The following is a 22731-nucleotide window of genomic DNA, read 5'->3' as shown; positions in this document are numbered from 1 at the left end:
ACTCAATTCTCTCCCCAATACAAAGTCCAGTGCCCTAATAAATACTACCACAGAAGTGCTAAGCTCAAATGGCACTACTTTATACTGATAGCATTTCCCGGCGAATAGAAAAGCGATATATTTACGGGATTCTTTACTCAATTGGATTTGCCAGTATCCGGCGGTCATGTCCAGACTGGTTAAATACTTCACGTTATAAAATTTTTGGAGCATTTCGGCCAGATTTTCAGGACTGTCTATTTCCTTCTTTACAATTTTGTTCAAAGTCCTGGTGTCAATAACTACTCTCACTCCCCCATCCCTTTAATTCACGATGATAAGGGGACTATTATATTCGCTGCTACTCCGTTCGATTACACCCCATTCTATCATTTTATCTATTTCCACTTGCACAGCCTGCCTCTTTGATATGGGTACCGAAAACGGTCTTACAAAGAAAGGTTTACACTCTATGGTCTCAATCTGGAATTCGAAGTTCTTAACTAGGCCAGGTTTGTCCGAAAATACGGTGTTATTACTTTCTAAAATATGAAGCAATTCTGTTTTCTGATCAGGAGATATCTCCTTCAAATTTTCTACAATTTCTTTAAATTTATGCCCCTGCTTGTCACTCTCATCTATTAACCTCTGGACATGGTACACCTCATACACGTTTGTCAAACCATCATTCCCTTGGTCGATCTCCAACAATAAAGAATCAATTTCTGAATCGAACACCTTCCCATTTTCCTCAAATTTTAATTCCAAATTTCTAGATGCATTATTAATTTTGATCACTTCCTGGCTACAATCAATAATAACCTTTTCTTTATCTAACCAATCTATTCCCATAATCATTTCAGTACTCAAGTCTGGCACAACCAAAAAATCGTGTTCAAATTTTTGTCCTTTTATACTAAATTCAACCAAAATCTGGTTCTTTACCGGCTTGCTAGTTTTGCCAGTAGCACCAACAATTTTTACACCTGTCACTGACATAATTACTAGTCCAGGCTTATCACAAATGTGTTCGAAAAATGACTGGGAGATTGCGCTTATCTGAGATCCAGTATCAAGAAGTACTTGCAATTTTACATTATAAATTTCAACTGGTATTACAGTTTGTTTAACCATCGAATGTTTCTCATTATTGCGGTCTTCCCTAAGCAAATCCGGGTCGACGATAACATCGTCCCAAGATATTCTTTTAACATTCACCTCACCTATATCTGGCGGTTTCTTTGGTTCCGGGAGTTCAAAGTCATTAATTACTTGAACCCTTTGTAAAATATACCCTGAGTCATCAGGTGGCTCTTTCTTTCTTTGTTAAGTCTCAACATCTGGGTTTTGTTTTGAAACTTCATCATCAATATATACAATATCACAATTAACTGTATTTCCATTATTTCCACTATTACCGAAATATTCGTCATCTGAACTATCGTCAGAATCCGACCATTCTGGATCGCTTTCAGGTTCTAACATAAAAGCTTTTCTGAGACAGGCATTAAGTTCTCCCTCTGCATTTTCGTCAGGCTTTAATTTTAATTCAATATCCTCTTTTGGCAAAACGGCCTCATTATCAGCTTTACTCACATCCACTGTTACTTCGTATTTAGTATAATCCTCGTGGACTTCAATTACTTTTAGGTAATCACCTGCCTCTTCCCCACAGTGCCTTTCGGTAGCAGCTTGTACTGTTGGCGGATTGTTAACAGAAGTTACTTCCTCGTCAATGCTTAGGATTTCATCCTCCAATTCCTTTCTATCTTTAACCTTCGTCCTATCGGCAGCACGCGTACTTTGCGCGGTGCTATTTATTCTCTCCTCTTTAAATTTGTGCCACGTCACCTTATCGACGTCCCCACTATCTCCTTTTTCACTAATTAACCTCCTTGCCTCATACTGCTTCTTAAAATCCTCCCACTCACATTGCTTGAGGCCTTTGTATAGATCGTCGATCTGCACACGCCAATCAGTTACGTCTGCTAATTCATTCTCGCCATTTACTTTATTGTTAACGCTGCTAACCGCACCTCTCTGTGTATCCACAGTTTCGTCTATTATTTCCTTTGCCACGGAATTACCACTCTTAATGTATTCACCAGTTCTTATGGCTATGTTCATACCTAATGCTGCCGCATTGCTAGCGGCTTCTCTCTGAACAGCTGCTCCACTAGGCTGGGCCGTTGCCCTCTGATGCTCCACTGGCCTGTTAACAAGTATCGCTCTGCGCGGCGAAGATGACTCATTCGCACTCGCACTCGCACCTGACGCTTGTTTCACAACAACACGTTGCGTCGTTCCACGCCTGTCTCTAACCTGTCTCATAACTTTACTGTTAGTCCTGTAACATTTCTTAAATCGGGGCCGGTATATATTGTCCGCTTCCGTTTGGCCCACAACGTTCGCGGAAATCAGTTTCCCACGTCGTTATTATTTTGCGCGGTGTACCCTCTACCGCGACTTGGATAACTTCCTCTTCCTCTTTCTCTACCTCTACCTCTCTGTATCATATTGACGCAAAACCCATCGCCGTCATTTCTCTCGTCATTATTACGGTTATTCCAGTTACAAAAATTTAGATGATTGGCACGACTTTCGCGCCAATGGTCTTCGTCTTCGACCCTTTCGAGGAACGCTTGGAAGCTGCGATGATTGCTTCCCACGTATCTCTTCGAATCTTCTGGAAGCTTTTTATATAGCTCCCATATTATTTCTGAATCGGATCTTCTACCTCTTAAATGTATCAGTTTTCGGTACCAATATTCGCAGAAATCTTTCAAAGAATTCCTGCCCCTGTTATCATGATGTTTGGCCATGATAAACTCGTGCCACAAATGATCCTGTTTTTGTTCGGACCAATATTCTTCCGTAAATTTTTGCTTAAATTCTTCGAACGTCATTCGTTCGGTATTCATATTAATTCCCCAGTGCTTAGCATCACTTGCTAAGGCGCTAATTACCACGTTTATCTTTTCCTGATCAGACAAGTGTTCAGGAAATATCCTCTCGCAATTTTTGATGAAATCTAATGGATGCCATCCGTTATGTTTCTTGGCGAGATTGAAGCGATCCTCACCTTCCAATAGCTTCGTAAGTGGTGTGCCATTATAGAAAACACTAGGCGTATCTTTAATTTTACTGTCACGATCGAAAATTTTACCTTGAATTTTCGAAGTATTTTGTTCACATTTTTGTACACATCCGGTAACTTTCTCACCTAAATCTCTTTCAGTGTATGAAACTGCATTTTTCGCTTGTGAGATTCCGTGTTGATATTCATTTACGATCTCAGTTTTAAGACCAAAAACTTTTTCGTCTACTTTTGTTTCGACTAGAGGCTCTACTTTCTCTTGAATGTTGAGGATTTCAACATCAAATCTACTGTTAATGTTGTCAATTTCCCCCTGCATAGTATCCATATTCTTGTTAATTGTGTCAATTTCAAATTTCATAGAATTTACTACAGAGCTTAAACTACCCACTTTTTGTTCTACCTGTTCTATTTGTTTACTAATTTTGATTGCCTGTTCTTCGACCTGTGCTTTAATCTGATCACTTTGTGTTTTGAGCTGCTGATTAACGTGTGTTTTAAGCTGATCATTTTTTGTTTTGAGCTACTCTGCAACGTGTGTTTTAAGCTGATTATTCTGTCCCACAATTTGTTTGGTTAATTGTTCAAATAAATCGTTCATGCTTAAAATTTTCACACTGTTTTGTTCTACGGAATCTGTGTGTTCCGATCCTACTTCAAATGTTTCTTTCGGTTCTTTCTTTATCTGTGGAGAATCAAACATGTCAGTGGATTCATTCACATACCCACTATCATCTACAAAGTCACCCTCTACTTCTTGTTTTATCACTTGCTGTGTTCGAGGCACTCTCGACATTTCAATCTGTTCGTTAACATGTTCGTGATATTGTATGTACGCCAATTGTCTTCCACTAACGCCATCTGTTATCTGGCCGCATACACTCCTGTCATTCCTAGCCGCATTTTCCATTACGCTCGGCACATCTACCGTGTCTACATTTCTGTCCATAATGAATGCAAATTACACCTGTCCACTGTACTTGACATTCACTGCTATTTACTTTATTAATTATTATTGCAATTCGTGTCACTGAACATCCACTGTTCGGTATTCCCGTTAATTTGTGTTCGACAACGACAGGATGTCCTGTCACCGGGAGCCACTTGTAACCCTACGCTATTGCGCATGATACTTATTAAAGCCTGTACTATGGTAAGTTGACGGGCTTCACCTTATAAGAAAGGATTTTGGTACATACGTTGACCGCGTGTACCTGAATGGAGGCAAAATCAGACTTTCACCCACTCAGTAATAACAATAATATGTCAAGCAAGTCTGAAGTGCAACTACACGTTAGGACGGACAAGAAACAACACTGCAGATGCTACCAAATTGTTAATAATACGGTCGCCAGCCTAATTAGGCATTAACTGAGTTTCTTCCCAGTACAAGTTGATGTACGTTCATACAAAACAACACATAATAACACTAAATAATATGGTAAATTGTGGAACCAGAAAAATCTATTGAACTAATAATTTCACTTTCTGTACTAATATGGACAAACCAAAAATACACAACAATACACTATAATGTTTACTACAAACTTCATACTGTCTATTGATCTGATTAAAATCGGGCATAGGTTAACCTAGAAATAGCACTTTCAAAACACACATACAATGTCAATTTTGAAAAAGGTAAAACACTAATAAATTTTGGTTTTATATCGACTTTAACTTTGCTGGTCAAATCAGTTCAGTACACTGCAGAATTTAAATGAATGGAAAAGAAAAGGGGGGGGGGACCCTGAAACTGTTATGATCACTGTATTGAAACTATTAACTATTGAAAGCATTAAGCACTCAAGATTTCCAATATATGAATTACTACTCTTTTTGTCTGATTTCCTGCTCATTTAACTACCATTATTTTTGTCTCAAATTAATTAACTTCATTGCCAAACCAATTTCAACATCATCTTCCAACTTTGTCAGACCTATATTATTTGCATATTTATTCATTAACAACAAAGTTCTTTAAATATCATTCTAACATAGATCGGTCTGCAGGTAAGTATTATTAATATAAACTTTAAATCTTCATTTCGGGACACTCCGATTGCACAACATGTGGAAAGGACCCTGTCTAGGTTAGTGATGAGGATAATTAAATGATAGGACAGTTCTGGTAAAAGTTAAGTTGTTATTGAACAGTCAGGAACAAAAGTAACACTGGTCCACACGAATACAGAACTAAAAGTTTCAACCTGTTCGTATCGATGCGGCGGTTGGTGGGCGGTGAGATGGCGAGGCGCAGAGCACACATACAATCACAGCTATGGCTCTTGATGTATCGGCACTTTACTTCTTCATAGCGTCGCAATATTTTTCCATTTAGTGCCTATAGAATTTTTCCATGCTGTATAGTCATCGGAAATGGCACATCCGAGGCTCAATGAAATCACGTTTTCCAGGAGAGCCTCCTCGATCCAGAGCGTGTTTCTCAGACCAATGCCCAACTCCCACTACTACTGCTGAGCCCGTTATACCGTGCCGTGCCCGTGTGCATTTTCCCGCGCTCACCTGCCATCCACCTTTTACCGCTCCCCTACAGACAGGGTATTCACCAAAGGTTTTGCATTCTACATATCCTAATACATTGCCTACGTATGGACCAGGCGCACAATTACAACTTTAACATCTTACAACCGTTTCAACATTTCTTACATTTCCATTTTGTTATAATATTGCTTGCAATTTGACATAAACATTAATATTCACATAGAAAATTGTTTACAGTTTCTTTAACATAATGACATGAAAAGAAAAAAGAAATGAAATCAGAACATCGCTTACACTATTTTATCGAAAATCAGAAGAAAAAATTATTATATGTACAGTTGTTGTTACAAGTGGAGAGCAGTCCATATAGTCAGTTTTCTTCATAAGGTCACAGGAAACTCCTGTGACCTTTTTGAACTTGGTAAACAATAAGCAAATTTTCTGTGCAAATTCACTTATGGCACATATGGTACTCTTGCATTTCTGGATACATAATAAAGTTAATGTGATATTAAATTATGTGTGAATGTTTGGATACAAATTGCAACAACTTTTCCAGTGTTTTTGAAAAATTCTGAAAAAACATATTTCCATATAGCGTCCTACAATTTTTTTTCAGAACTTGTTAAATAATGGCTTCACTACTGTCAGATGTCAGTCTTCATTAGTGAAGCACCAGGAGACTATCAAATCACATGTTTAGCTTTTCTGTTTGCTTTCACAGTTTGATTCTTAATTTTTTTGCATCTTTTTGTGTGATTGCATAGTTTAATCTTTAGGTTACTTACACTTTTTTAATATTTAAGAGGGATAGTATCATGTTGTAGTAACTGTGGCGTGTACATTCATTCAATCTGTATTGCAGTTGTCATTTGATTGTTTGGAGGACCAGTGACTTTTGATCACAGCTCAGTCAGATATCAGTATTCCATTGATGAAACACCAAGAGACTAGCAAGTCATCTGCTTAGCTTTTTCAGTTTCGTATCATAGTTAAATCCTTAAGTTATTAGTAGCATAATAGAAAAATGTGTGCGTGATGTGTGTGGATGCAGGAGGAGCTGGCCATAGTTTATGAATGGCTAAAGATGCTTAAGGCTACAGCCAGCCATCTGCAGGCTGTTGCTTCAGGATGTGGTGGAAACAATGGTGAAACTGGCCCATCACATTGGACACCTCAGGTATTGATTGTTTCACCCATGGGTTCCACTGTTGAAGCACCATCCAGCCTACCCAACGTGGGGGATCAGCACTCATTGCAGAGTGAGTAGTGGGTTGTTATGTGTGCTTGTGACACTTGAGGTGGAAAGGCAGTGTGATGGCCATCTGGCCTTTCCCATTCACTTGGTAAGTGAACAATAGCCACTCCTTCAGCAGGCTACAAGTAGGCACACAGGTGAAGGGGTTTACTGGTTATTGGGAGCACCACCAGTATTAGATGTGTTATGGAGCTCTTCAGAGAAATATCTTCCAGGGCTGGAAAGAAATCCAATGTGCATTCTGTGTCTCTGACATGGGGTGTGATCTGAGAGGTGGAGGGGGAACTGCCTGAGGCTAATGAGGGTGCAGGGTGCCCATAGTCTGCAAGTTGTTGCTGTTTTCAGCATCAATGATTTCAATTGCTTGGGCTCTGAGGCCATCCTCAGTTCCTACAGATGACTGGCAGAAGTGATGATTACTGCCATACCTAACTCATAACATGCAAGTAGAGATCACAGTTTGCAGCATTGTGTCCAGAGTTGATTGAGATCCTTTGGTTTGGAGCCGAGTGGACAGGCACAACCAAAGGCTCTGTCAATTCTGTGGTAGTCATACCTACATATTTCTGGATCCACATTATAGGCTGGAGAGTTGCCAGACTCCACTTGATAGGTGAAGGATGCAATACAGAGAGGAAGCAGTTGCTTGGGTAGCAGGGTACTTGTGGTATTCCTTTTCCCTTTTTTAGGCAAGGCAGTATTTTGAGTCCTGCCCTCTAGGAAAGTTTTTTCGCTCAAATTATCGTCAGAACTGAAAGCTGGCTGAAACTCAAAGTAAAAAGCTCTGAAATATTTAGCATGGTATGGAACTTATATGAAAAACACAGATTAGGTGTCATAGGAGGGGGAGAGTTTATTGCTTTTGACAGAAATTGAAGTCGAAATTTAGTCTGAATGGGAAGTTATCTGGAAATAAGTAGCAAGTGTACATGAAATCAAGCTAAATATCAGATGTTTTTGTCAGCCACCTAATTCTGTCATAACATTTGTAGAATAATTTAAAAAAATTTGCACTCAGTAGTATGGAAATACCTAGACCCTGCATTATTACTTGGAGATGATTTTGAGCTGCTGAGTATACACTTTGATGCTATGGATTCATTGCAGGTGGTATGGACAGACAGTCTTGCGAAGAATTTTTAAACATATTTTCTGAAACTGCTGTGCGCAACTGGCTAGACAACCCACACACAATTGAAATATTTGATATCTTATAGCAACAAACAGATCTGGCCTAACTGGACAGTCTCATTATAGAGACAGGGATTAGTGATCATGAAGTTATTATAGAGATGTGGTTACTAAAGTTAATAAATCCATCACAAAGCTAGTAGAGTTTGTATGCTAGAAAATGCCGGTAAACAGTTGTTAGCAGCCCACATAGATAATGAAGGGACATTATTAACTCCAATATGACAGACATAGAGAAATTATGGGCAGTGATTAAATTGGCTATAAATCACACTCTGGAGACATATTTACCAAATAAGTGGATTAAGGATGGAAAAGACCCACAATGATGTAATGATTAACTTCAAAATGCTGGAGAAGTAGAGATTGTTATTTTTTCAGTTCAAATATATTACATAAATGTTGACAGGCAAAAGTTGATAGAAATTTGTGTGTTCATAAGCAGATAATGTGCAAAGCGTACAACTTCTGCAATCATATCTTTACAAAAGATTCTTGCTGAGAAATAGAGAAAATCGTAATCATGCATAAAATAACTAATCATGTTGAAAGCTTCTCTCTGGTCACCCATTGATCAGCCTGGTGTGGCAATAGAAGACAGTAAAGGAAAGCTGAAGTTTTAAATTTCATGTATAAGGAATCATTCAACCAGGAGGATTGTACAAACAAACCATCATTTGACTGTTACAGACTCCCAAATGGAGGACATGGCATCAAGAAGCAACTGAAAAAGTTGAAAATGAGTAAGTTACCAGGTATGGTTGGAAACCCCAGACATAGAAATAGACATCTCTGGCATAGAGAAGCAACGGCAGTGATGAAAACAAATCAGTCACCAGGTCCAGATGCAATCCCAACTCAGTTTTACACAGATTACTTTGCAGCATTGGCCCCTTACTTAGCTTGCATTTATCATAAACCTCCTCCCAGGGCAAAGTTCCAAGCAACAGGAAAAAAGTGCAGGTGACTCCTTTATATAAGAATGGTAAAAGAACTGATCTGCATAATTACAGACCATTATTCATAATATCAGTTTGATGTAGAATTCTTGAACACTTTCTGTGTTTGAATGCAATAAATTTCCTTAAGACAGAAAAGCTCCAGTCCACAAATCAGCCTGTATTTAGAAAGCATCACTCATGCACTACTAAGCTTGCCCTTTTCTCATGTGATATCCTGTGAAACACAGATGAAGGGCAACAGGCAGATTCCTAGATTTCCAGAAAGTGGCCTACTGCAGACTATTGATGAAGGTTCAAGAATATGAATTGGGATCCCAGATATGTGAGTGGCTCCAAGACTTCTTAAGTAATAGAACGCAGTGTATTGTCCTCAATGGTGGGAGTTCATCAGAGGCAAGAGCATCATCAGGAGCACTGTAAGGAAGTGTGATAGAATTGCTATTACTTTTTATACACATAAATGATATGACAGACAGAGAGAGCAGCAACGTGTGGCTGTTAGCTAATGATATTGTGGTATGCAGGTGGGTGTCATAGTTGAGTGACTATAGAAGGATACAAGTTAGACAAAATTTCTAGTTGGTGTGATGAATGACAGCTTGTTTTAAATGTAGAAAAATGTAAGTTAATGCAGATGAGAAAGAAAAACAATCCTGTAACATCCAAATACAGCATTTGTAGTGTGCTACTTGACACAGTCACATTGATTAAATATCTTGGACCAATGTTGTAGTGCAATATGAGAGGGAATGAGCACTTCAGGTTGGTTGTAGTTAAGGTGAATGGTCGACTTTGTTTTATTGGGAGAAGTTTTTGAGAGTGTAGCTGAGGTTTATGGAGATGGCAAACAGAACACTAGTGCAACTCATTCTTGAATACTGCTTGAGTGTTTGGGATCCTCAACATGTCAGAATAAAGGAAGACATCAAAGCAGTTCAGAGGCATGCTACTGTGTTCAGTCATCATGCAAGTATTACAGAGTTGCTTCATTAACGCAAATGGGAATCCCTAGAGGGGTGATGACAATCATTTTTGAGGCACTAGTGAGAAAATTTAAATTACTGGCATGTGTGACCAAATGCAGAAGAATGCTTTTATGACCAACATACATTTCGTGTAAGGACCATGAAAATAATATGAGGGGAATTAGGGCTTATACGGAGGTGTGATCACAGGTGCTTTTCCCTAACCCTAATTGCAAGTGGAACAGAAAGGAAAAGGACATGTAATGGAACATGGTACCTTCCACCATGCACCATACTCTGGCTTGTGTATTACCGTGTGTATGCAGTTTTAGGTGTAGGTGTAGTTGTGGATGTAGATGTATTTGGGGAGCATCTTTCTTCAAGTGACTAATTAATTATTATACATATGGATACTATTATTACTCAAGACACTGTTTTAATTTCTGCAGTCACTATTTCATCCAATTAATTTGGATGTTTGGTTTTTAAAGATAATACTGCAGGTACCTTCCCTTTATCTTCATTAAAATTACGTCAAATTTAGTTACAACTTCATTGTTACCCTGATGATCGGGTACAAATTATCTAGGCATCCTTTTAGATCAGCAACTGATCTTTCCACATTTATGAAAAAAATCATTCAAATATTCTGATATTTTTGAAGGATTTACAATGGAGTAGTCACCTAACTTAATTTTGGAGATACGCTGACTTTTGTCTCTGACACCAAGTACTGATTTTATAACTGACCTTATTGTGTTCAATTTATTTTCATAGTTTGGAATATATTTTTTTGTGTTCCATTTATTTAGCTATCTTAGCCATCCTTATAAATATAGTATTATGTTACTTGGTGTAGTTCATAAGGTTTATGGTTACGTAAATTTTAAGTTCATTACATTACTTTTTTTTTTTTTCAAGTGACCCTTTTATACTAACAGTTGTTAACTTCAGTTTGCTTGGATTATTTTCTTTATTTTTTGTGGGTCTGTAGGTGGTAGAGTTTCTTTAAGATGTGCAAAAATTTAAAGAAATTTGTTATTGTTTCTGAAGCTTCAATTCAATGATCCACTGGCAAGTTTACTTCTTCAAGTCTACAGTTCCTATTTTCTTTACTGGTGTTCTTTGCTGCACATTTTTTTTGAATTCCTGGTTTATTTATTTCTGATAGCTCAAGAAACAGACCTGAATAGTTACAAACTGGCAAATCAAAGAAGAATTTTCTAGTATAATCAACTGCAGATTTTCTCAAAATTTTATTTATACTGATTGCAGGTAGTTCATCTTCTCACGTCAATTCTGCAAAGTTTAACTTGAAACTGCATCTTTGAGCTGACCAGAGTGGCTGAGCAGTTCTAGGCACTACAGTCTGGAACCGCACAACCGCTATGGTCGCAGGTAGAATCCTGCCTCGGGCATGGATGTGTGTGATGTCCTTAGGTTAGTTAGGTTTAAGTAGTTCTAAGTTTTAGGGGACTGATGACCTCAGACGTTAAGTCCCATAGTGCTCAGAGCCATTTGAAACAGTTTTCCGCATCCTTGAATCAGTTCAATAAATCTGCTGATTCACTGAATTCGTTCATTACATTTACATTAAAATGAGCAAATATCATAGTATTTTCTTTTAGTTTCTGTTGTACAGCAGAGTTACTTCTGGCATTATGTTGTTGTTGTTGCGGTCTTCAGTCCTGAGACTGGTTTGATGCAGCTCTCCATGCTACTCTATCCTGTGCAAGCTTTTTCATCTCCCAGTACCTACTGCAACCTACATCCTTCTGAATCTGCTTAGTGTATTCATCTCTTGGTCTCCCTCTACGATTTTTACCCTCCACGCTGCCCTCCAATACTAAATTGGTGATCCCTTGATGCTTCAGAACATGTCCTACCAACCGATCCCTTCTTCTGGTCAAGTTGTGCCACAAACTTCTCTTCTCCCCAATCCTATTCAATACTTCCTCATTAGTTATGTGATCTACCCATCTAATCTTCAGCATTCTTCTGTAGCACCACATTTCAAAAGCTTCTATTCTCTTCTTGTCCAAACTATTTATCGTCCATGTTTCACTTCCATACATGGCTACACTCCATACGAATACTTTCAGAAATGACTTCCTGACACTTAAATCAATACTGGATGTTAACAAATTTCTCTTCTTCAGAAATGCTTTCCTTGCCATTGCCAGCCTACATTTTATATCCCCTCTACTTCGACCATCATCAGTTATTTTGCTCCCCAAATAGCAAAACTCCTTTACTACTTTAAGTGCCTCATTTCCTAATCTAATTCCCTCAGCATCACCTGACTTAATTAGACTACATTCCATTATCCTTGTTTTGCTTTTGTTGATGTTCATCTTATATCCTCCTTTCAAGACACTGTCCATTCCATTCAACTGCTCTTCCAAGTCCTTTGCTGTCTCTGACAGAATTACAATGTCATCGGCGAACCTCAAAGTTTCTATTTCTTCTCCATGAATTTTAATACCTACTCCGAATTTTTCTTTTGTTTCCTTTACTGCTTGCTCAATATACAGATTGAACAACATCGGGGAGAGGCTACAACCCTGTCTTACTCCCTTCCCAACCACTGCTTCCCTTTCATGTCCCTCGACTCTTATAACTGCCATCTGGTTTCTGTACAAATTGTAAATAGCCTTTCGCTCCCTGTATTTTACCCCTGCCATCTTTAGAATTTGAAAGAGAGTATTCCAGTCAACATTGTCAAAAGCTTTCTCTAAGTCTACAAATGCTAGAAACGTAGGTTTGCCTTTCCGTAATCTTTCTTCTAAGATAAGTCGTAAGGTCAGTATTGCCTCACGTGTTCCAGTGTTTCTACGGAATCCAAACTGATCTTCCCCGAGGTTGGCTTCTACTAATAATTCTGGCATTATATGTGTTGAAATTATAACAGCATGTTGCCCCTCTAATTCTCTACAGTAACCATCAAATATACTCACATCATTCAGATAATTAAAATTGTATGTTTCTTCATAAGTAAAGAGATTTAAAGCAGCACATAGAAGCACTCACTCCTCACCCAGGTGCTGTTCTTTTATAAAAGCTACTGCTTACGATATACCTACTGCTTTAGTTTATTAAGGATTTGTATGCAATCTTTTCTACACCAATGTTTGTTTAGGTAATGAGCTCTGATATTTTTCCCTTCTCACAGAAAAAAATCATAGATTATGAAATGCAGTTTGTCTGTCATTTAGGCGATTTGTATGTAAGTAATTTATGTTCAATTGCATCAACAATATGCTTTATCAGTAGTGTCAATGTCGTCCGCTTCACGTCTGCTGTGCAGCGAGCTACCTTAATTTAAGTATTAACTGCATTTTTCTTCTTCCGTGTATTTTTGCTTTTAGGAAGCTTTAATTCTCAAGTGCTAGTAATAGTGTTCCATAGATTTCGTGTTGTTTTGAATACAGTCAGAGAGAGTCCCTTTAGTCAGCCATAGTGCCAGTAGTGTCAGTGTCATCGTAACTGCCATCTGCTTCACGTCTGCTGTGCACCGAGGTACCTTAATTTAAGTATTAACTGTATTTTTCTTACTTGTCACTTCTTCTTCTGTGTGTTTTTGCTTTTGGGAAGCTTTAATTCTCCAGTGCTAGTAATGGGGTTCCATAGATTTCGTGTTGTTTTGAATAGAGAGAGTCCCTTTAGTCAACCATAGTGCCAGTAGTGATAGTGTTTGTTTTCAATACAGTCCAGAAACAGGTATTGCTATTTTCATTGTTTTCTACAAGAAGTGGCTAGATACCACAGTTTAGTCAACAATCAGCCGCCTTTAGTGAATTAGCAGTCTAGTTAAAAGTTGATTAACTCTCTACAGTAAATTGATTTCTTAGGATGGGTAGGATGTGTGACTGCTGTGTACGGACGCAGGAGGAGCTGGCCACTGTTCGCGAACAGCTGAATGTGTTGATGGCCGCGGTCAGCCATCTTCAGGCTGCTGCCTCGGAGTGTAGCGGCAGTGGGGAGTCTGGTGCGTCCCATGGTACACTCCAGGTGTTACATGCTTCACCCACTGTCTCTGCTGTCGAGACATCTTCGCTGGTACCGAGCGCGTTTGGGCTACCCTCTCCCCAAGGGGAGTGGCGGGTTCAGTGGCGTTCACAGCGTACGAGGCGGAGGGTCAATGTGGAGGCTGGCAGTGTGGCATCGCCTGCTCTGCCTGTGAGGGGACATGTGGCCACTCCTTCAGCAAGGTCCGAGCAGGCACATGGGGGGAGGGGTTTATTAGTTATTGGGAGCTCCAACGTTAGGCGGGTGATGGAGCCCCTTAGGGAAATGGCGGAAAGTTCGGGGAAGAAGGCCATTGTTCACTCTGTCTGCTTGCCGGGGGGTCTCATCTGAGATGTGGAGGAGGCCCTGCTGGTGGCGATAGAGAGCACTGGGTGCACCCAACTGCAAATTGTTGCTCATGTCGGCACCAATGACTCCTGCCATCTGGGTTCAGAGATCATCCTCAGTTCGTACAGGCGGTTGGCGGAATTGGTGAAGGTGGAAAGCCTCACTCGCGGGGTTGAATCAGAGCTAACTATTTGTAGTATCGATCCCAGAACCGATCGCGGTCCTCTGGTTTGGAGCTGAGTGGAAGGCTTAAACCAGAGGCTCAGACGATTCTGCGGAGGTCTGGGGTGCAAATTTCCGCTATCGGGTGGAGAAATGTAGGGTCCCCCTGAATAGGTCAGGCGTGCACTACATGCCAGAAGCGGCTACAAGGGTAGCGGAGTATGTGTGGAGTGCACATGTGGGTTTTTTAGGTTAGAGAATTCATTCCCTAGGCCCGACAAGATGCCTCCTGAGACGCGGCAAGGTATGAGTAGGCAAAATGCAACAGGGAATAACAATATTAATGTGCTAATAGTGAACTGCAGGAGCGTCTATAGAAAGGTCCCAGAACTGCTCTCATTAATAAACGGTCACAATGCCCATACAGTACTAGGGACAGAAAGTAGGCTGAAACCAGACGAAAACAGTAATGAAATCCTAAACTCAGACTGGAATGTATACCGCAAAGACAGGCTGGACAGTGAAGGTGGAGACATGTTTATAGCAATAAGAAGTGCAATAGTATCAAAGGAAATTGACAGAGATCCGAAATGTGAAATAATTTGGGTGAAGGTCACGGTTAAAGCAGGCTCAGATATGGTAATTGGATGTCTCTATAGGCCCCCTGGCTCAGCAGCTGTTGTGGCTGAGCACCTGAAGGATAATTTGGATAATATTTTGAGTAGATTTCCCAACCATGTTATAGTTCTGGGTGGAAATTTTAATTTGCCAGATATAGACTGGGAGACTCAAATGTTCATAACGGGTGGCAGGGACAAAGAATCCAGTGAAATTTTTTTAAGTGCTTTATCTGAAAACTACCTTGAGCAGTTAAACAGAGAACCGACTCATGGCGATAACATATCAGACCTTCTTATGACAAACAGACCTGAACTATTTGAAACAGTTAATGCAGAACAGGGAATCAGCAATCATAAAGGGGTTACTGCATTGATGATTTCAGCCGTAAATAGAAATATTAAAAAAGGTAGGAAGATTTTTCTGTTTAGCAAAAGTGACAAAAAGCAGATTACAGAGTACCTGATAGCTCAACACAAAAGTTTTGTCTCAAGTACAGATAGTGTTGAGGATCAGTGGACAAAGTTCAAAACCATCATACAACATGCATTAAATGAGTATGTGCCAAGCAAGATAGCAAGAGATGGAAAGAGCCACCATGGTACAACAACCGAGTTAGAAAACTGCTGCAGAAGCAAAGGGAACTTTACAGCAAACATAAATATAGCCAAAGCCCTGCAGACAAACAAAAATTATGCGAAGCGAAATGTAGTGTGAGGAGGGCTATGCGAGAGGTGTTCAATGAATTCGAAAGTAAAGTTCTATGTACTGACTTGGCAGAAAATCCTAAGAAATTTTGGTCTTATGTCAAAGTGGTAGGTGGATCAAAACAAAATGTCCAGACACTCTGTGACCAAAATGGTACTGAAACAGAGGATGACAGACTAAGGGCCGAAATACTAAATGTCTTTTTCCAAAGCTGTTTCACAGAGGAAGACTGCACTGTAGTTCCTTCTCTAGATTGTCGCACAGATGAAAAAATGGTAGACATCAAAATAGATGACAGAGGGATAGAGAAACAATTACAATTGCTCAAAAGAGGAAAGGCTGTTGGACCTGATGGGATACCAGTTCAATTTTACAGAGAGTACGTGAAGTAACTTGCCCCCCTTCTTGCAGCGGTGTACCGTAGGTCTCTAGAAGAGCGTAGCGTTCCAAAGGATTGGAAAAGGGCACAGGTCATCCCCGTTTTCAAGAAGGGACATCGAACAGATGTGCAGAACTATAGACCTATATCTCTAACGTCGATCAGTTGTAGAATTTTGGAACACGTATTATGTTCGAGTATAATGACTTTTCTGGAGACTAGAAATCTACTCTGTAGGAATCAGCATGGATTTCAAAAAAGATGGTCATGTGAAACCCAGCTCGCGCTATTCGTCCACGAGACTCAGAGAGCCATAGACATGGGTTCACAGGTAGATGCCGTGTTTCTTGACTTCCGCAAGGCATTCGATACAGTTCCCCACAGTCGTTTAATGAACAAAGTAAGAGCATATGGACTATCAGACCAATTGTGTGACTGGATTGAAGAGTTCCTAGATAACAGAATGCAGCACATCATTCTCAATGGAGAGAAGTCTTCCGAAGTAAGAGTGATTTCAGGTGTGCCGCAGGGGAGTGTCATAGGACCGTTGCTATTCACAATATACATAAATGACCTTGTGGATGACATCGGAAGTTCACTGAGGCTTTTTGTGGATGATGCTGTGGTGTATCGAGAGGTTGTAACAATGGAAAATTGTACTGAAATGCAGGAGGATCTGCAGCGAATTGACGCATGGTGCAGGGAATGGCAATTCAATCTCAATGTAGATAAGTTTCCTTATCATTTAGCTACAAAATAGCAGGTCAGCAACTGGAAGCAGTTAATTCCATAAATTATCTGGGAGTACGCATTAGGAGTGATTTAAAATGGAATGATCGTATAAAGTTGATCGTCGGTAAAGCAGATGCCACACTGAGATTCATTGGAAGAATCCTAAGGAAATGCAATCCGAAAACAAAGGAAGTAGGTTACAGTACACTTGTTTGCCCACTGCTTGAATACTGCTCAGCAGTGTGGGATCCATACCAGATAGGGTTGATAGAAGAGATAGAGAAGATCCAACGGAGAGCAGCGCGCTTCATTGCAGGATTATTTAGTAATTGCGAAAGCATTACGGAGATGATAGATAAACTCCAGTGGAAGACTCTGCAGGAGGGATGCTCAGTAGCTCGGTACGGGCTTTTGTTAAAGTTTCAAGAATACCTTCACTGACGAGTCAAGCAGTATATTGCTCCCTCCTATGTATATCTCACGAAGAGACCATGAGGATAAAATCAGAGAGATTAGAGCCCACACAGAAGCATACCAACAATCCTTCTTTCCACAAATAATACGAGACTGGAATAGAAGGGAGAACCGATAGAGGTACTCAGGGTACCCTCCGCCACACACCGTCAGGTGGCTTGCGGAGTATGGATGTAGATGTAGATGTAGAGATCATCGCCTAGTGGTTTCCTTATGATTTTTGACTTACTATTTTTTTAGCCTTATCAGCTGCATCACTTACACTTGAGTCTATTTATTATTTATATTTTTGCATAGGCCAATAAACATCTTGCTGAACTGTATATACCCTAGTCTGCTAAAATGTAGGCCATTGTCTGCTAAACAATCTGCAGGTATAAGCTTATTTCGATAGAGTCTGTTACACTGCTCACTGAATAGCAGTGTATTTTCTCTACATATTTATCACTTGGTTTTGCTTTACATTTATTACATTTTGAAAATGCTTATTTGGATGTTAAGTCCTTATCCCTAGATGAATATTGGTTGGGCAACTTGGAGCAATGACACTTTTAAGCATAGAATAATCATTAATAGAAAATGATTTTTAACCCTCTGTTTAAGACTGTCTGTATAATTTTTGTACTTTGCACTATTAGTCTGTTGGTTTTCCTCATTGTTTACTAACTGAAAGATTGCCGGACACATCAGTTAACATCATTATAGTTAAACACATATTATTACAGATGCACATTTTTTGTTTAGGGACGATTACTATATCTGTATTTTCATCAGCACAAGTTTTTATTGCTTCTGAATCTGCTATTTTCCTCTTTCAAGGAAGATGTTTTATATTTAAGAGCTTCAAAGCCTCTGTTCAGCAGTTTGAAATTTTGGTTTTTAAAGTTTAATGTGTTTATTAACTTTACATTTTTGTCACACTAACATGCCTAATGTAAATAAGGAAACTCATCATTTAACCATTTCGAGTTGACTTTTGTGCACCACTTATTAAACCAGAAGTTGCATTTAACACAAAATATGGCTTTTAACACACATCTTTCACATATTTTCGTGCTGAATTACTACATGTAAGTTTATTTGTGGAGCTCTAAATATCACTGTACCAACCATCTTACCGCATTGTATATAGATGAAAAGATTCAATTTTCAGTAATATATAAAATCATGCCACAGTAATCTATTGATAATAAAGCACAGAATGTCCACATTACTGCACTATTAAGGAAGAATTGGGGAAACTGATAATAACAATAACTCCTTGAAATAGGCAAGAAGCCATGAGCTAGAATGCCTATGGGAATAATTGTGCCAGAATGAGATTTTCACTCTGCAGCAGAGTGTGTGCTGATATGAAACTTCTTAGCAGATTAAAACTGTGCGCCGGACCGAGACTCGAACTCGGGACCTTTGCCTTTCACAGGCAAGTGCTGTACTGACTGAGCTACCCAAGCATTACTCATGCCCCGTCCTCACAGCTTTACTTCTTCCAGTACCTCATCTCCTGCAGGAGAGCTTCTGTAAATTTTGGAAGGTAGGAGACAAGGTACTGGCAGAAGTAAAGCTATGAGGACGGGGCGTGAGTCATGGGTTGGGTTGTTTGGGGGAAGAGACCAAACTGCGAGGTCATCGGTCTCATCGGATTAGGGAAGGAAGTCGACCGTGCCCGGTGTGAGTCATGCTTGGGTGGCTCAGTTGGTAGAGCACTTGCCCACAAAAGGCAAAGGTCCCGAGTTCGAGTCTCGGTCCAGCACACAGTTTTAATCTGCCAGGAAGTTTCATTGGGATAATTGTGGTCTGTCAACTAATGTACATGTTACATAGTTTTTTCACCCTTCTGCAAAAACTAAGAAAGTTAAAAAAGAATAGTAACTTTCCTGACAAACAAACTGAAGCATCCAGAAGGGCAGGAGGAAAGTAAATGAAACTTCCCAGGTTTAAAAGTTATGTGATGTTATCCCAATGATAATATAACTGAGTGAAATTTACAAAGAACTTGAAATTTTAGGACAGAATAACAACCGTATTATGAAAGAGATATATTGCTACGATATTCACCTCATAGTGGAGGCAATGAGTCACAGACAGGCATAATGAAAGGACTGGCAAACATAAGCTTTCAGACAAATGCACACGCATGCACATGACCGCTGTCTCCAGCCACTGTGGCCCAACACGTGCTTATATCAACCTGCGTGTTTTCTGTTTGTGAAGAAGGACCTTTCTGGCCAAAATCTTATATTTAGCTGTCTTTCCATTGTGCCTGTTGGTGACTCAGTGTCTCTCTATGTGACAAGTAGCATTGTATCCTTTTCATATTACCATTAGAAAGAACTTGGCAGTAGGAGCCCACTTATCAGAATGAAGTTGTACCATCTCTAATATGGGTTCATGCACTGATTTGGTTGTGAAGGTTGTTATAAAGCTGTTGTATCCTCTCCTAAGGCAAGCTGGCTCACAGCTGTTGTGGCTGGTCTTTGATGTCACTGATAATGGCACTGGGATGAAGTTGATGTCCTAGCTAGTCCCACACATGTGCTATTGGGAACAGATCTCAGGATCTTGCTGGCTGTGGCAGTGCCTCAACATCATGCACACAGTCCATAGACATATGTGCCATGTGTATACAAGCATTGTCTTTTTGAAAAAATGGCAGCACAATCCTGTTGCATGCGAGGTAACACATGAAGAAGCAGGATGCCCATAACATATTGTAGTGACACTAGAGTTCCCTCAGCCACTATCATCTGTGATCTGAGCTTATGGCTGCCCACATCATGATACCAGGAGTAACACTGCTGTCCCTCTCACTTCATAAGAATATTGTGGGGTCCTGCCCACTCGTCTCGTATAGGGTGCCTAAAGGATGCTGCGTTCTCGGATAGCTATTCAACAATTCAAGCAAATAACATTCATAGTTTTATTTCAAATAAGTAGATTGACAATACTCAACTCTGAAGAGGGGCAGCAGCCTTTTCAGTAGTTGCAAGGGCAACAGTCTGGATGATTGACTGATCTGGCCTTGTAACAATAACCAAAACGGCTTTGCTGTGCTGGTACTGTGAACGGCTGAAAGCAAGGGGAAACTACGGCCGTAATTTTTCCTGAGGGCATGCAGCTTTACTGTATGATTAAATGATGATGGCGTCCTCTTGGGTAAAATATTCCGGAGGTAAAATAGTCCCCCATTCGGATCTCCGGGCAGGGACTACTCAAGAGGATGTCGTTATCAGGAGAAAGAAAACTGGCGTTCTACGGATCGGAGCGTGGAATGTCAGATCCCTTAATCGGGCAGGTAGGTTAGAAAATTTAAAAAGGGAAATGGATAGGTTAAAGTTAGATATAGTGGGAATTAGTGAAGTTCGGTGGCAGGAGGAACAAGACTTCTGGTCAGGTGACTACAGGGTTATAAACACAAAGTCCAATAGGGGTAATGCAGGAGTAGGTTTAATAATGAATAGGAAAATAGGAATGTGGGTTAGCTACTACAAACAGCATAGTGAACGCATTATTGTGGCCAAGATAGATACGAAGCCCACACCTACTACAGTAGTACAAGTTTATATGCCAACTAGATCTGCGGATGACGAAGAAATTGAAGAAATGTATGATGAAATAAAAGAAATTATTCAGATAGTGAAGGGAGACGAAAATTTAATAGTCATGGGTGACTGGAATTCGAGTGTAGGAAAAGGGAGAGAAGGAAACGTAGTAGGTGAATATGGATTGGGGCTAAGAAATGAAAGAGGAAGCCGCCTGATAGAATTTTGCACAGAGCACAACTTAATCATAGCTAACACTTGGTTTAAGAATCATGATAGAAGGTTGTATACATGGAAGAACCCTGGAGATACTAAAAGGTATCAGATAGATTATATAATGGTAAGACAGAGATTTAGGAACCAGGTTTTAAATTGTAAGACGTTTCCAGGGGCAGATGTGGACTGTGACCACAATCTATTGGTTATGACCTGTAGATTAAAACTGAAGAAACTGCAAAAAGGTGGGAATTTAAGGAGATGGGACCTGGATAAACTGAAAGAACCAGAGGTTGTACAGAGTTTCAGGGAGAGAGTAAGGGAACAATTGATAGGAATGGGGGAAAGAAATACAGTAGAAGAAGAATGGGTAGCTCTGAGGGATGAAGTAGTGAAGGCAGCAGACGATCAAGTAGGTAAAAAGAAGAGGGTTAGTAGAAATCCTTGGGTAACAGAAGAAATATTGAATTTAATTGATGAAAGGAGAAAATATAAAAATGCAGTAAATGAAGCAAGCAAAAAGGAATACAAACGTCTCAAAAATGAGATCGACAGGAAGTGCAAAATGGCTAAGCAGGGATGACTAGAGGACAAATGTAAGGATGTAGTGGCTTATCTCACTAGGGGTAAGATAGATACTGCCTACAGGAAAATTAATGAGACCTTTGGAGAAAAGAGAACCACTTGTATGAATATCACGAGCTCAGATGGAAACCCAGTTCTAAGCAAAGAAGGGAAAGCAGAAAGATGGAAGGAGTATATAGAGGGACTATACAAGGGCGATGCACTTGAGGACAATATTATGGAAATGGAAGAGGATGTAGATGAAGATGAAATGGGAGATACGATACTGCGTGAAGAGTTTGACAGAGCACTGAAGGACCTGAGTCGAAACAAGGCCCCCGGAGTAGACAACATTCCATTGGAACTACTGACGGCCTTGGGAGAGCCAGTCCTGACAAAACTCTACCATCTGGTGAGCAAGATGTATGAAACAGGCGAAATACCCTCAGACTTCAAGAAGAATATAATAATTCCAATCCCAAAGAAAGCAGGTGTTGACAGATGTGAAAATTACCGAACTATCAGTTTAATAAGCCACAGCTGCAAAGTACTAACACGAATTCTTTACAGACGAATGGAAAAACTAGTAGAAGCCGACCTCGGGGAAGATCAGTTTGGATTCCGTAGAAATACTGGAACACGTGAGGCAATACTGACCTTACGACTTATCTTAGAAGAAAGATTAAGGAAAGGCAAACCTACGTTTCTAGCATTTGTAGACTTAGAGAAAGCTTTTGACAATGTTGACTGGAATACTCTCTTTCAAATTCTAAAGGTGGCAGGGGTAAAATACAGGGAGCGAAAGGCTATTTACAACTTGTACAGAAACCAGATGGCAGTTATAAGAGTTGAGGGACATGAAAGGGAAGCAGTGGTTGGGAAGGGAGTAAGGCAGGGTTGTAGCCTCTCCCCGATGTTGTTCAATCTCTATATTGAGCAAGCAGTAAAGGAAACAAAAGAAAAATTTGGAGTAGGTATTAAAATCCATGGAGAAGAAATAAAAACTTTGAGGTTCACCGATGA

At 39.9% G+C, this 22731-nt stretch overlaps 1 protein-coding gene and 1 non-coding gene across 4 annotated transcripts in view; both read left to right on the top strand.

Annotated features, from left to right (window-relative positions):
* LOC126470105 (glutamate receptor ionotropic, kainate 2-like) overlaps positions 1–22731 on the top strand; it is a 522028-nt gene that overhangs the window by 298245 nt on the left and 201052 nt on the right. The gene's annotated exons all lie outside the window — the stretch shown is intronic.
* Trnal-caa (transfer RNA leucine (anticodon CAA)) lies at positions 19066–19140 on the top strand. Its single transcript has one exon. It is a non-coding gene; the product is annotated as a tRNA-Leu (tRNA).

Source organism: Schistocerca serialis, chromosome 3, assembly GCF_023864345.2.
Source record: "Schistocerca serialis cubense isolate TAMUIC-IGC-003099 chromosome 3, iqSchSeri2.2, whole genome shotgun sequence".
In the NCBI taxonomy this organism is placed as follows: domain Eukaryota; kingdom Metazoa; phylum Arthropoda; class Insecta; order Orthoptera; family Acrididae; genus Schistocerca; species Schistocerca serialis.
Note: the sequence above shows the minus strand (reverse complement) of the source record. Positions and strands in the feature narration are given on the sequence as shown.